The sequence below is a fragment of the Triturus cristatus genome, chromosome 6 (assembly GCF_964204655.1).
Source record: "Triturus cristatus chromosome 6, aTriCri1.1, whole genome shotgun sequence".
NCBI classification, from domain to species: Eukaryota; Metazoa; Chordata; class Amphibia; order Caudata; family Salamandridae; genus Triturus; species Triturus cristatus.
In genome coordinates this window covers 1,553,152,411-1,553,165,396 of record NC_140589.1, presented here as the reverse complement: position 1 = coordinate 1,553,165,396, position 12,986 = coordinate 1,553,152,411, and positions in this window count along the sequence as shown.

The following is a 12,986-nucleotide window of genomic DNA, read 5'->3' as shown; positions in this document are numbered from 1 at the left end:
TGATGCGACGACAGCGGCTGCGTCGGCGACACGCTTCTTCAATATTCCGAGACGTTTCTTGTGATGTGGTGCAATGCGACAGCTACAGCGGTGACACCCTTGTTCAGTGATGCGACGGCAGCGGCTGCGACGGCGACACGCTTCTTCTTCTTGAGTCGCGCTTCTAGCTCCTTGCGACACGCAGTCCCTCAGAAGGCCCAAATACAGCTACAGGCACTTCCAAAGAACTCTTGGGGAGCTGGTGGTTGAAGTCTGTTGTCCCTGAGACTTCAGCAGGAGGCAAGCTCTTTTCCAAGCCCTTGGAGATCCTTCACAAGTTGAATGAAAATGCACACAAAGTCCTTTCTCCTTTCTTTGGCAGTCAGGCAACCACTGCAGGCCAATCCCCCAGGTTCAGGGGTAGTCTTTCCTCAGTCTCTCTGGTTCCACTCCTCAGCAAAGGTTTCTTCTTGTTCCCAAAGTGATCTAAAGTTCTTGGGTTTGGGTCCCAATATTTATACCCAGTTTCTCTTTGTTCTCTGAAGGCAGAGAGGATTTTGCTAGTACAAACCAGTTCTGGTCAGTCCTGGAGCACGTTGTTGACAAGACTCCTTCTATCCTTTGACAGTGTAGGCCAGGGCCATCAGACGCACCACAGGAGGTGGAGCCAGCATTGTGGAGGGAAAGCACAGCCCTATTCAGGTCCCAGGTGCAACTCCTCCCACCCATCTACATGGAGATCTCTCTATTCATCCCTGTGCTGACTCACCCTGTCTCCGGCCCCTGTCACTCAAACTCCACACAAAGAATACACAACCTAGCAGAGGCAGGTTTAGATGGTTAGACAAGAAAATACCTACTTTCTAAAAGTGGTATTTTCAAACACAGAATGTTAAAACCAACTTCACTAAAAGATGTATTTTATCATTCTGAGTTCAGGCATACTAAACTCGAATTTCTACCATATTCCCTGAGTCAGTTAGGATTATAGGATGTAATAATCAAACTGCCCATTCTGGCCTATGGGAACAGGTAGCCTTGCAATAGTGGCAAACGAAAATGGCTGTAATTCACTATTAGGACATACCACACACGTCAGGGCTTGTCCTACCTTATACTTACAATGCACCCTGCCCTTGGGCCTACCATAGGGGTGTCTGATATGAAGAAAAGGGAAGGTTTAGGGACTGGCAAGTTGGTGCACTTGCCCAGTCAGCATAGCAGTACCAGACTGCACACAGGCTCTGCAATGGCAAGCCTTAGACACACTTTAACAGGCTGCTATTCTGTGGGTGGCACAACCAGTGCTGCAAGCCCACTAGCAGCATTTGGTTTACAAGCCCTGGGCACACTCAGTGCACTGTACTAGGGTCTGACAATGAAACCAAACCAACCAATCACGGAATCACTAATTCATACATCAAAATAGGGAGAGCATATGCACTTTAGCACTGGTAAAGTGCCCAGAGTCATAAAACAGCCAACAACAGGTCAGTAAAAATATAGGAGGAAGGCAAAAAGTTCAGGGATGACCCTGCGAAAAGGGCCAAGTCCAACAGAATGTTTGTTTCTTCTCATTCGTTTCTTCTCGTTCAGGAGACTGCTGTAAATAAGGTGGTGAAGCTGGTATCATGGATTGATTTTATCATCACGGGCTCCCTGCTGCATTGGTTTACAATTCCAGCCTGACTAGTGTTGCTGTGATTTCTTTTACCTTGAAGTTTCCTCTGAGAGGCTAATGTTAGAAAGCTCCAGCCTTGTAGTCTGGATCCAATGAGAGCAATTGTTTGCACACTCCTCCGTATCCACAGCCAACAACACACAGAAGCAATACGTTGGCCATCCTCCTAAGAGCCAGACGCTCTTTGTCAGTGGTGATATCATTTAATTTTTCTGGACAAAGCTATTAAGAAAACAAAGCTAGAGGATGGAGTGTTTAGGCATCTCACGATAAAGCTGGGCCTTCTCTTGACTCTGAAGGGGAGCTGGAGTGATTCTGCCACAGTACGAGCAGCTGGACAAGGATGTGGATTGGATTGAATGTGAAGAAATGGTTCATATGTACCTCTTCCCTGGTGGTGCTTGCAAGTGTGAGCAAGGCGAAGCCTACATTTTTATAGTCTTGAATGACACCTGTATGTTTGGGCCTTTCCTGTTGCTCACCGAAGGCCTCTGTGCTGTTCAGTATTAGATCACTGCATCCGTGAAAAGTTGTTTTGGGTTCCAGTTATTTCTTCTGTCAGTGTAGATGCGTAAGTGGCAATTTGAGAGAATTTGGCTTTGAATGTTATTTCTAGCTGCATTTTTGCTAATTCCCATGGTATACCATCAGCCCTGAGCAGGTGAAACTTTGCAACATGTTCTTGTTCCACAACCTCCTCATACTGCATGCCCTGTGTTGCATTTTGAAAGTATCGATTTTCTTTTTAGAGCATGTTATTTTAATTTCAGTGTCTGCTATATCCATTCTAGCTCAAACATCAGTTGAAAAAATGGGTGCAGCATCAGACCAAAAAATGGCGGTGATCATGCAACAATAGGCACTTTCTTACACGTCTTATTAATTTCAGTGCTCTTTTTAGTGAGAGCTACATTCATTTCAGTATGGTTAACATTTTAGCATATGTTATTTTCAATTCAGCATATGTGTTATTGAGATCATTCACTAAGGTATGTAGTAATTCAGCTCTGTGTCTTATTTGTTTTGCCATATGGCACATTCATTCTGCTGCACATCATATTTGGTTTGGAAACATGCTATGTTTGTTCTCGTGAATCTTATATTTGTTTTGTTTTGTGCTATGCATTTCAACACTCATATTTGTTTTGTATTTTTGACATGTACAGACGCCCAAAATTCCCAGGTTTTCTACAAGTTGGCCCATGATGAGTTGTGATGATGTTGGGGCCCAAATGATGCTGTTAAAGTTTGATTTACGGTCTTTTGATTGGAAAGAAGCGAACTTAAAAATCAGGTCACAGCTTCTAACAGATGTCTACGGTGAACTACAAATAAGACAGAGGAATAATTGTAGTGAGGTCAGGGAGACGGCTGCAATGCGTCAGATCGGTTCACATATTTTGCCGATTGTGTGACCTTTTTCACCTATGTTGCATGGGCAATAGGCAATTTCTAATGGAATATGTGCATTGTTATAGTTTTCCGACATGTGATGGAGCGACTCGCTCCATCCCATAGCAGTCTGTCTGTGGCATTTGGAGTGATGCTATGTGGGTTCGAGTGTCAGCTGGTCGTGTCTTTTATGCCCCTGTAATACGTGTTTATTGTGAAAATACTGATACAAACTCCCATTGAAACACAAAACGTGGGATTAAAGGAGGGCCTCCAGATTTAATTACTTCTGTATTAGACATTTGCCTGCTCTTTCACCATGTTTCTAAAGAAACCAATTAAGGCCTGTTCTGAGAATAGCCAAAGGACGCATTATCGGCCGCGCGCAGGCAGGGCACCGGGAGGTTCAGCTCGCGTGGCTCGCCTTGGGCAGGGTTGAACCAAACAGATGGGCTGCTGGATTCCATCCTCCGCCTGCACTTAGCCTTCGAGCAGAGCCCCCGGATGGAAGCCGAACAGACGGCTAAGTGTGACATTTAGAGTCAAGCAGCACCCCCTCTCCAGACAGAGACGCTGGCAGATATGAACAGGGCTTGGGGGGCGCAGCGAGGCTCGAGCTGACGCGCACACGTCAGCCTGCCTCGCGCCCGCTTATCAAAGGAAATGTATCTGAAAAACAAAGGGAAGGGCTTGTGTTTACCATACAGCCCTGGGGCTTTCTTATAGCCGCCCTTGCGTAAATCTGAGAGGTTTTGTAACCGTATCATATGGACACTGGTCTGCCAGCGTAGTATGCAGCAGCTGCCAGCTTCTCAGTCAGAAGGCTCATAGCATTCTTGCACAGAAGGATTGTTCTTAAATTGTCAAAGCCGATTTCCCATAAAAGACGGATGCATTTCTTAATTTTCAGTCCCACTTAACTGTTTACTAAAAGAAAGCTTTGTTCTGATATATCTGGCACAAGTTCGAGGAAATAGTAAATGTAACCTTTGCAATCTGCCAGCATCATAAAATATGATGGCTGTCCAGAGGCAGTCTGTGAAAACTGAGCATCTGTTACTATACCCAGGGGCGCGAGACTGGGGGTCCTCAAATTTCCTCAAAATCCAAGTTCCTGATGTCCAGTTCACTTACTCTTGTATTTATTGACAGGAAATTCGGTGCTGTTATTTTTTTTGCGAGATTACGTCAACAATTCCTAAGCATGACTTACAGTAATAGAACTCACCAACACCTGCACATTGCAAGACGAGAGTTAAGAAATATACGACTGTACTTTGGCCAAGGTAGAGAAACACCCCCCCCACCTTGGTCAGAAGGGTAGCGAGGTATCCCGGGTGTGGATATGTCCTCCTAAATCAAAATGCTAGCTACTCAAGGTGTCCCACCTCGTATAATTAAGGCTCAGTGCTAAACTCTCGTGGCGTCAACCGCTTGGCGTGGGAAAGGAAGCAATTCCTTTTTGTTTAGTTACCCTCACACACCCTGGTGGTGTCATGCTTCATCATCGGGTTCACTCTGACTCCTAAAGAAATATACGCCCAGCTGATACAAGGGTGTTCCTCAGTGAAACTGAGACACCGCATCCTGCATGAGCCTGGGGATTCTGTACCCGACATCCTCACATTCATCCGCTCCCTTGACCTTTTGAACTCAAGGACAGCCTGCATGAAGGTAGTGTTATCCACTGCCTTCAAAATGGAACCATTCAAAATGCAGCCGCGGTGCGTACAGCTAACAGCCATGGGGTGGTGGGGCCATGTAGGGGGGGATTTCGAGGGACGATGCGGAGGGAAATTAAATAAATAATACATTTTCCCTCTGCATCGTCCCTCAAAATCACCCCTTACACGGGCCCACAGCCCCACCGCTGTTACCTGCACGGACGCGGCTGTCAAAATGACTGTCAAAGAAAACAAACTTCAACACTACTAAGCAACTCAGGCTTTGGCCACAGCGCAGGCATATTTCCACACCCTGATTATTGTCCTTCTCAAGAAAAGAAAATGTCGTCTAGCAGAAATCCTAACCACTTCCCCAAGATTGATCAACAAGCAATTAAACCATTTTTAAAGTGCACATCTGCTCCAGGGAGCGTCCTGGCACTGAAAAACGGCAACCACCCTACTCAAACCACAGTGAATCTCAATGCTCAAGAAACAGTCCCAAATAGCCATGTTTTCAGGGACTTTCTAAACTGATTTTCAACCCTCATCTACTGAAGATGCAGCAGAAGAGGATTTCATGCCTGGAGAGGCAGATAGGGAAAAGACACGCTTCCCCACTTCTTGCGTATAAACCTTGGGGAACAGAGCAAACTTGCAACTGGTTATCAATTAATCTATTTGAAAGGCACAGGGGACCTGTACCATAAAAGGCTCTGTGTGCCAGGATTAGGGTCTTAAAAAGGATCCTCTCCTGACTGACAATCAATGGGGCTTACTCAGGTGGGGAGAAATTGGTGACTGTCTAGCGATCTTAAAGAGGAGCCTAGCTGCTGCATTATGTACAACCTGCAATCTCTTCAGGATGTAAGCGGGCAGTCCCAAGTACAGAGCATGAGCATAGTCAAGGTGCAAGGTGATAAGAGCATGAATCACTGTTCTCTGTGCTGAAGCAAGAACAGAAATTCTTTCATAAATCTCAATATAGCGAATCATGATGTGACTTCTGCCGCGATCTGTGAAATCTTAGTCAAATGGAGATCCATCTTAATTTCCAAATTATGGTTGAAAAGGGAAGAGCGTCAGCACACACCGCCCAGCAGTCAATTTCCCATAGTGGAGAGGGGGGCTAAACAGCACAAGCTCAGTTTTCCCAGTATTACACGAAAGGTTGCTGGCCCTCATCCACTCAAAGACTGCTTTAGACAATTCTTAAAAGCAACATGTGCCTCAGAAGTATCTATCTCTAAAGAAAGAATGAACTGCGTGTCATCCGCATAGAAGACTATACAGACCCCAAAGATTCTAATAACAGAGGCAGAAGGGCATGTACATATTAAATAGAGTCGGACACAATACTAAGTCCTGCGGTACACCAAAGTTGACCTTTTTGACATCAGAGGAATATGGGCCCATTGAAACTGCTTCAGTTTTCTGGAAAGGAGCGAATCCATGCCAATGCTAGACTTACGACTCCACTGTCTTCCAGATGCTGGAGAAGAATCGTATGTGACACAGTATCAACGCCTGGTGATAGGTCTAATAAAATCAGAGCATCCCATTTTCCCTTATATAGGGCCAGTTTGGTAGAGTCAATCACCTCTACAAGTGCCGTCTCTGTACTGTGTCGTGGCCTAAAGCCTGAATGCAAGGGATGCAATAGATTACACTGATCCAAATATGCAGATAATTGGGCGTTGAGTAACTTTTCAAGCCTTTTATAGGCAACCGCAAGTAAGGAAATAGGCCTAAAATTGGCCATTGGGTCCCCTCCACCAGTGGATTTTTCTAGCAATGGAGCTAGTCTGGCCTGTTCCCAATGAGATGGCACAGTGGCAGATTGAGCACGCATATTAAAAAGTTGGTTAAAAATAGGATTAATAGTCCTGGAGGTAGAGGCCAAACTTCTCGGAAAGGCAAGGATCATCAGGTGATCCGGATTTGCAAGAGAGAATTGAATGTTCAGACTTCCCAAATGTGATCAAGGAGAACTCACACAAATTATCAGACTTACTAGTGACCATTGGCCTTCCCTCCGTGCTCACGGTGATGTGATTCACTTCCAAGTTGTAGACAATTTCTAAGATCTTATCTTCAAAAAAATTAGATAGTTCCTTGCACAGATCTGCTGAGGCTGTAGTTGGCTGCCAGAGAGTCACCAGATGGAGAAAATATTTAACAGTAGTAAAGATTTCTTGGGGCATATGCATCAACATTGGCATTTGCGATTCCTTATTAGCGAAAAATAAGGATTCGCTAATAAGGAATAGCAAAAGGCTATGCATGTAGGAATCGCTATTCAAATAGCGATTCCTTAACTCTCCTTAATTGCTACTAGCAAATTGCGAGTAGCAATTAAGGAATGCCATCCCAATCATTCCTATGGGCCTCCAGGCCCATAGGAATGAATCGGAGATTGCATGAGCAAATAGCGAGTACCAGTAGGTTCTCGCAAATTGCTCATGCAATTTCAAGGGTGCAAGGGTGTCAAAATGACACCCTATTGCACCCCTGAAATTGATATGTGCACATATGTTGCACACACACATGCTCTAAGGGCATGTGTGTGCGCAACATGAAACTTTGAAAAATGCACAAAAGTGCATTTTTCAAAGTTTTAGCAAATTACCATGCAGTTCATCTTCATGGTAATTTGCTCCCCCTATTAGCGAAATCGCTAATTTTGTAACTTTGATGCATTGCATTTAAGGAATCTCACTTTGGGATTCCTTAAATGCAATCGCTATTTAAGGAATCGCTATTTAAGGAATCCCTATTTAAGGAATCGCTATTTAAGGAATCCCTATTTAAGGAATCGCTATTTAAGGATTCCTTAAATAGCGATTTTTGCTTTTGGGTTGATGCATTGGGATTGGGTTTTTTTAACTCAATACCGGGAGCTATTAGCGATTCGGTATTTTACCGACTGGATTTTGGCTTGATGCATGAGGCTGCTTGTTGGCTATTTGCTGCTGAGGATTTCTATTGGCAAAATAGATGCATTGTGCCTTTTTACTCCTTAAGGGCCACTCTATCCCGCAACTGCTTCTTGACCGTCGCAGTAAAAGCTGAGTGTGCTGTCTATAATTATGTGCACAGTTGAACAAGACAACATGGACTATGGTGGTCATAACCAGGTGGGGCATGTAGTGCATGTATATCTTTGAAAAGCAGACATTAAACAAGCCCAAGCATTAATTACACATCAAAGGTTAGCCTGTCATAAGAGTTTAGATACACTTCCGCTGGATGCACCTATATTCAAGAAAGAAAGGTTATGCCCACATCCTTTCATACAAAACTCACCTATTCCTTCACACGAACCACACCTAGAATCTGAAATTTCCTGCCACTGTAGATACATGCAAACCTGTCCGTAGCAAACTTCAAGAGAAGCGTCAAAGCATTACTGTTTGAAAGACTCCTCTGTCTAAGGGGGAAATAGGTCTCTTGTCCTTCATTAACTCCAGCAAGACACCAACCTAACGTAGCACAACCCCACTGAAAACCTGACAGAAACACAATGTACCACCTAAAAACACCCTTTGACCAAATGCACATAATAGAAATATGCAACTTACCATCCACAATAGTAAAAATCCTATAACCACCGGATTCTATTTAATCAACAACATACAGGTGGTGTCATGTAACCGCCAACGTATGGATGGACAACTTGTGCATATTGTACAATGCATTGATATCATCAGGTCATGTGAACGTTCTGTAAAAGTCTTAATATCCATAAAGAAAAGAAAATAATACTAAGAGGCACTTGCACATTGATCAACATAAGACCCAAGGTACAATTTGACCAATTTTTACCTATCCTCCAGCACACAAGTGCCCGTATTTCTGCCACTTTTTTTGGATTAATACTCCCATGTAAATATGTCTTCCTTTAACGCAGTTGTCAGCATTAGAGGGGTGTGCTCTGGGTGTTGCTCAGGCGTTCCCAGCAACATCTTTGGCTTTTTGACAATGACCCACATTTACGAGAAATCGTAAATGTTAGGCAGCGCCAAAAACGTATGCCTCCCCAGTGGAGGCATAATGGAGGGACAACGACAAGAAATATCTTTATTTCTATTAGTTTTTCTATGTGTGCTGCATTCTGCGGCTCACATAGAAAGAGGAAAAAGCCTATTCTGATTGTTTCTGTGCAGGAAGGTTCACCCTCCTGCACAGAAATAATCATCTCCGCAGGCACCCTTGCACCATGGTGCAAAGGTGCCTGCGTTGGTGCGCGGCAGACCATTGTGCTCCGGCGCAGGGGTAAAGGACAGGAATGCACTGTATCTGGTAGATATGGCGTAATCCTGCCCCTTTCTTTTACCATGGGGCAGAGCAGCAGGCAGGCCTGTGATGCTGCCATATGGTAAAACCTCATACATGAGGTCCTCAATTTCAGTATCTCGAGTACTACCAAGGTGTTTCATATCTACACTGTAAGTCTTGTTGGGGTGATAAATGTCAGTGATGACATTCTAGTGCATGTAAAGATAATCAATATACACAACAGAAGTCTTTGAGTCACTTTTCAATGACTCAAAGAGAATGGACTTACTGTATACAAGAGAAAGTGTTAAGTACTGAAACCGAGTATCACGTTTTTTGAATACCTCTTCTCCTCTTGTGGGTGGCCCCTGATCCCTCTCAAAATTACCAATGTTAAATTCACCATCGGTCAGCTTCGGAAGTTTGAAAAGCCTCAAGCTTCCTGTGGCTAGTGAACTAGTGCAGCAGGCTTATGAAAAATCTCACATCTCTCACCAATTAAAGAGAATTGATCAAGTCCAACTCTGTATGGGACTGGTCTGAAGAGAACCACAGGGTATTACAAGTCCCCAAACATGGCGTATCTTTGGCACCTACTTTACAGTGTTTTAATCCCTTAAAGAAGTCTGAACTGTTAGTTGATGTCAGTACTACATCACAGGGTTACTATTCTACATCAGCCCATTTGGACACTGGCTACTCTTGATGAAGCTGCTAGGTTGGCACACAGAAAACAAACTAATGGTACCACCAGGGCCATACACCTACCTTGCCAGTCAGAGCACAAGGCGGGAGACTGGATGATGGTCAGGAAAATTGCCTACCTTTTGGATCCTCTTCTGGTAAAGTGACCAAGATACCAAAGAGAAGAGATACTGTCACTCTGAAGTTATAATTCTTAAAGAGATTTCATGCCTTGTTCAGAAATAGTTGCTAAGACCTGGTCATGTCTGGTGACAAAACAGAGCTACCAAGGAACATCCGAAACAATTAATCTATTGCTACAGCAGGAGTGAAGATTGCGAGGGAGGAACCCTCTCAGTGGGACACCTCTCCTGATGAAAACAAATTGAAGGTGTCTTCTAGTAGCTGTGTTCCTCAATGGACAAATACAAGTGACAGAAGACCTGATGTGCCTTTGTTGACTAGCAGTTCTCAACAATCTCACTAGTTTAATAGATAAAAGTGCTATAGTGTCTCTTTAATTAGAATGATGGCATTTTGTATTCTATGTAGAATGTTATGTTTGTAACTCACCCCAGGACTTTGACACAGTTAGGACATGGTGCTGAAGAGGGCACTGATGACCAAAACGTACTCCTCCTTACTTTGCTGTTGTGGTGATTTGTGTTTCCACAATATTGCAACAAGTGTCATCACAACCCATAGACCCCATGTGCAGCCTCCGATCGCAGTTTTACCAGTTCAACCATCAAGGAGTTGCCTTACAGCAGAACAACTGCATGTTGTAGGAAAGTGTCCCTTTTTGCATGGTTGTCCCCACTTTTCACCAAACTGTTGATGTACTTTTACTGAGTGTGCCCTGGGTTCCTGCCAACCAGGTACCAAGGGCCTATGTTCTTTCCCTAAACTGTACTGTTACAAAATCCAATTGGCAACTCTTTGGCCACATGTAAGTCCCTTGTAAAAGGTACCAGGGGCACTGTGACCAGAGAAGGCCTCTAAGGGCTGCAGCACTTATTGTGCCATCCTTAGTGGCCCTGTACCTTTACACACACACACACACACACACACTGCCATGTCAGACTACATGTGTAGGTGCAGAGCAAAGTGAAGAGTGGACATGGCACACATCCCTGTGTGCCATGCCTACAATCCACTGCCCTGGCATAGGTAAGCCACCCCTCTAGCTGGGTGCACTATACCGGTGGTGAGGGTTCAGGTTGATGAGCGCTGTACCCCTACAGTGTCTAAGTCAATTCTTAGACCTTGTAAGTGCAGTAATGCCATAAAGAATATATGGTGCTGGGAGTTTGTCATTACGAACTCCACAGCACCATAATGGCTTTATTGAAAATTGGGAAGTTTGGTATCAAACTCCTCAGCACATTAAACCCACACTGATGCCAGTGTGGGATATAATGAGAAATGGTCTCAGTGGGAATCTGTTCTGCTCGATTTTCCCGGCCTTCTTGTGAGGAAAAGATGATTAAATGTGACTTCAGTCTCTTACCATTCAAGTCTAAGGGTTAGAGTAGTGAATGGAGCCTATTTACTAGGCACTTCGACATGATTCTGTGCTCTTCCCCATAGATCAGGGCTCGCACACATAGCCTAGGGGATAGATTCGTTAGTATTAGGGATAACCTGTCCTGTAGTGAGGGTATTTCATGGAGCTGTGCTGAATTTAGGCCTGGTAGGCCTCAAACGGGAGAGACTCCATCTTTCTTTCTGCTCCGGCAGCTTGGGATGCTTCTAGGTCAAACGTAATGTTTTAGTTATGAGGTGTTATTCGCTTGGAGAGAACCGGTTCAGGCCGGCCCTTATCGAAGGATTGTATTTTTCTTCATGCCGAAGACACTACATCAGGCCGGCCGGCTGGGAAAGTGTCCTTGGTACGGGGAGGTACAAGAATTTGTTGAGCGGCAGGTTACGGGCCGGAATTTTCCATGAGGAAACGCACCTCTATATTAGTGAAAGTCTGAGGCAGTTACATGTTCAGTCCGTAGGCGGCATCTAGCCGTTAGCAGTAAAGCTACTACTTATTCCAGGGAAGACAGACGCCATCTTGAAGGCGGAGAAGAACCGAGAGACAGATGCTTTCCTAGCAGAATAGCCAGAGAGGAGAGAGTAGCCGATAAGGAAGAGGTCCCAGTGACTCGGAGAAGGGTGATTCCAGGCGACCCGAGGCACAGACGAGAAGGGAACCTAGATGACCACTGAGTGCAGGCTACATACTACTAAGGTGATGTCGACCCTTTCTTATTAGAGTGTACAACTTAATCTTTCACTTTTCTTTGCAGGTTATGTGTTATATCGTAATGTTATGTGATTGTGTATGTAATGAGTAATAAAGTATCCAGTTTGTAGTGAACCAACATGTGCTGCGTGTTCTTGTATAAGAGGGTAGCCTATTCTTCTAGTCAGCTGCGGCTACATGAACAGATGTTAACCCTGATCAGGTAAGTAGTAACTGAATAAGGGAAAGAGGAGCCCCTCGAACCTGAGAACAGGCTATGCTTGAACTGGCAATCCTTGTGTGATCTGATGAATAGTGAGACTGATTCCCTTTTTGTATGTTATGGTGATCATAGGATGAACTGTCGTATGAGACTGCCGTCTAGGTAGAGAGGTCTGGATTCGTAGGGGATCGCGAGGCCGCCGATTGTGCTGAGACTGCCGTCTGGGTAGAGAGGTCTGGGTTCGTATGGGACCGCGAGGCCGCCACTTGTGATACTGTCGTATGGGCAGAGAGGTCTGGGTTCGTATGGGACCGCGAGGCCGCCACTTGTGATACTGTCGTATAGGCAGAGAGGTCTGGGTTCGTATGGGACCGCGAGGCCGCCACTTGTGAGACTGCCGTCTGGGTAGAGAGGTCTGGGTTCGTATGGGACCGCGAGGCCGCCACTTGTGATACTGTCGTATGGGCAGAGAGGTCTGGATCCGGATGGGATCGCGAGGCCGCCACTTATGATACTGTCGTATGGGCAGAGAGGTCTGGATCCGTATGGGATCGCGAGGCCGCCGACTGTGCTGAGACTGCCGTCTGGGTAGAGAGGTCTGGGTTCGTATGGGACCGCGAGGCCGCCACTTGTGATACTGTCGTATGGGCAGAGAGGTCTGGATCCGTATGGGATCGCGAGGCCGCCGATTGTAAGAAAAGAGGTCTTGGTATGTATAGTAGGAATCCCCTGTCCTTAGGTGATAGATATATGTGGTTGCACTATTGTAAATAGGTTCTAGGGAGGGGGTAACGTTCTGGCTGGGTTAGTGAGGCTCTGATGAGCGGGTTCTATCTGATCCGAAAACCC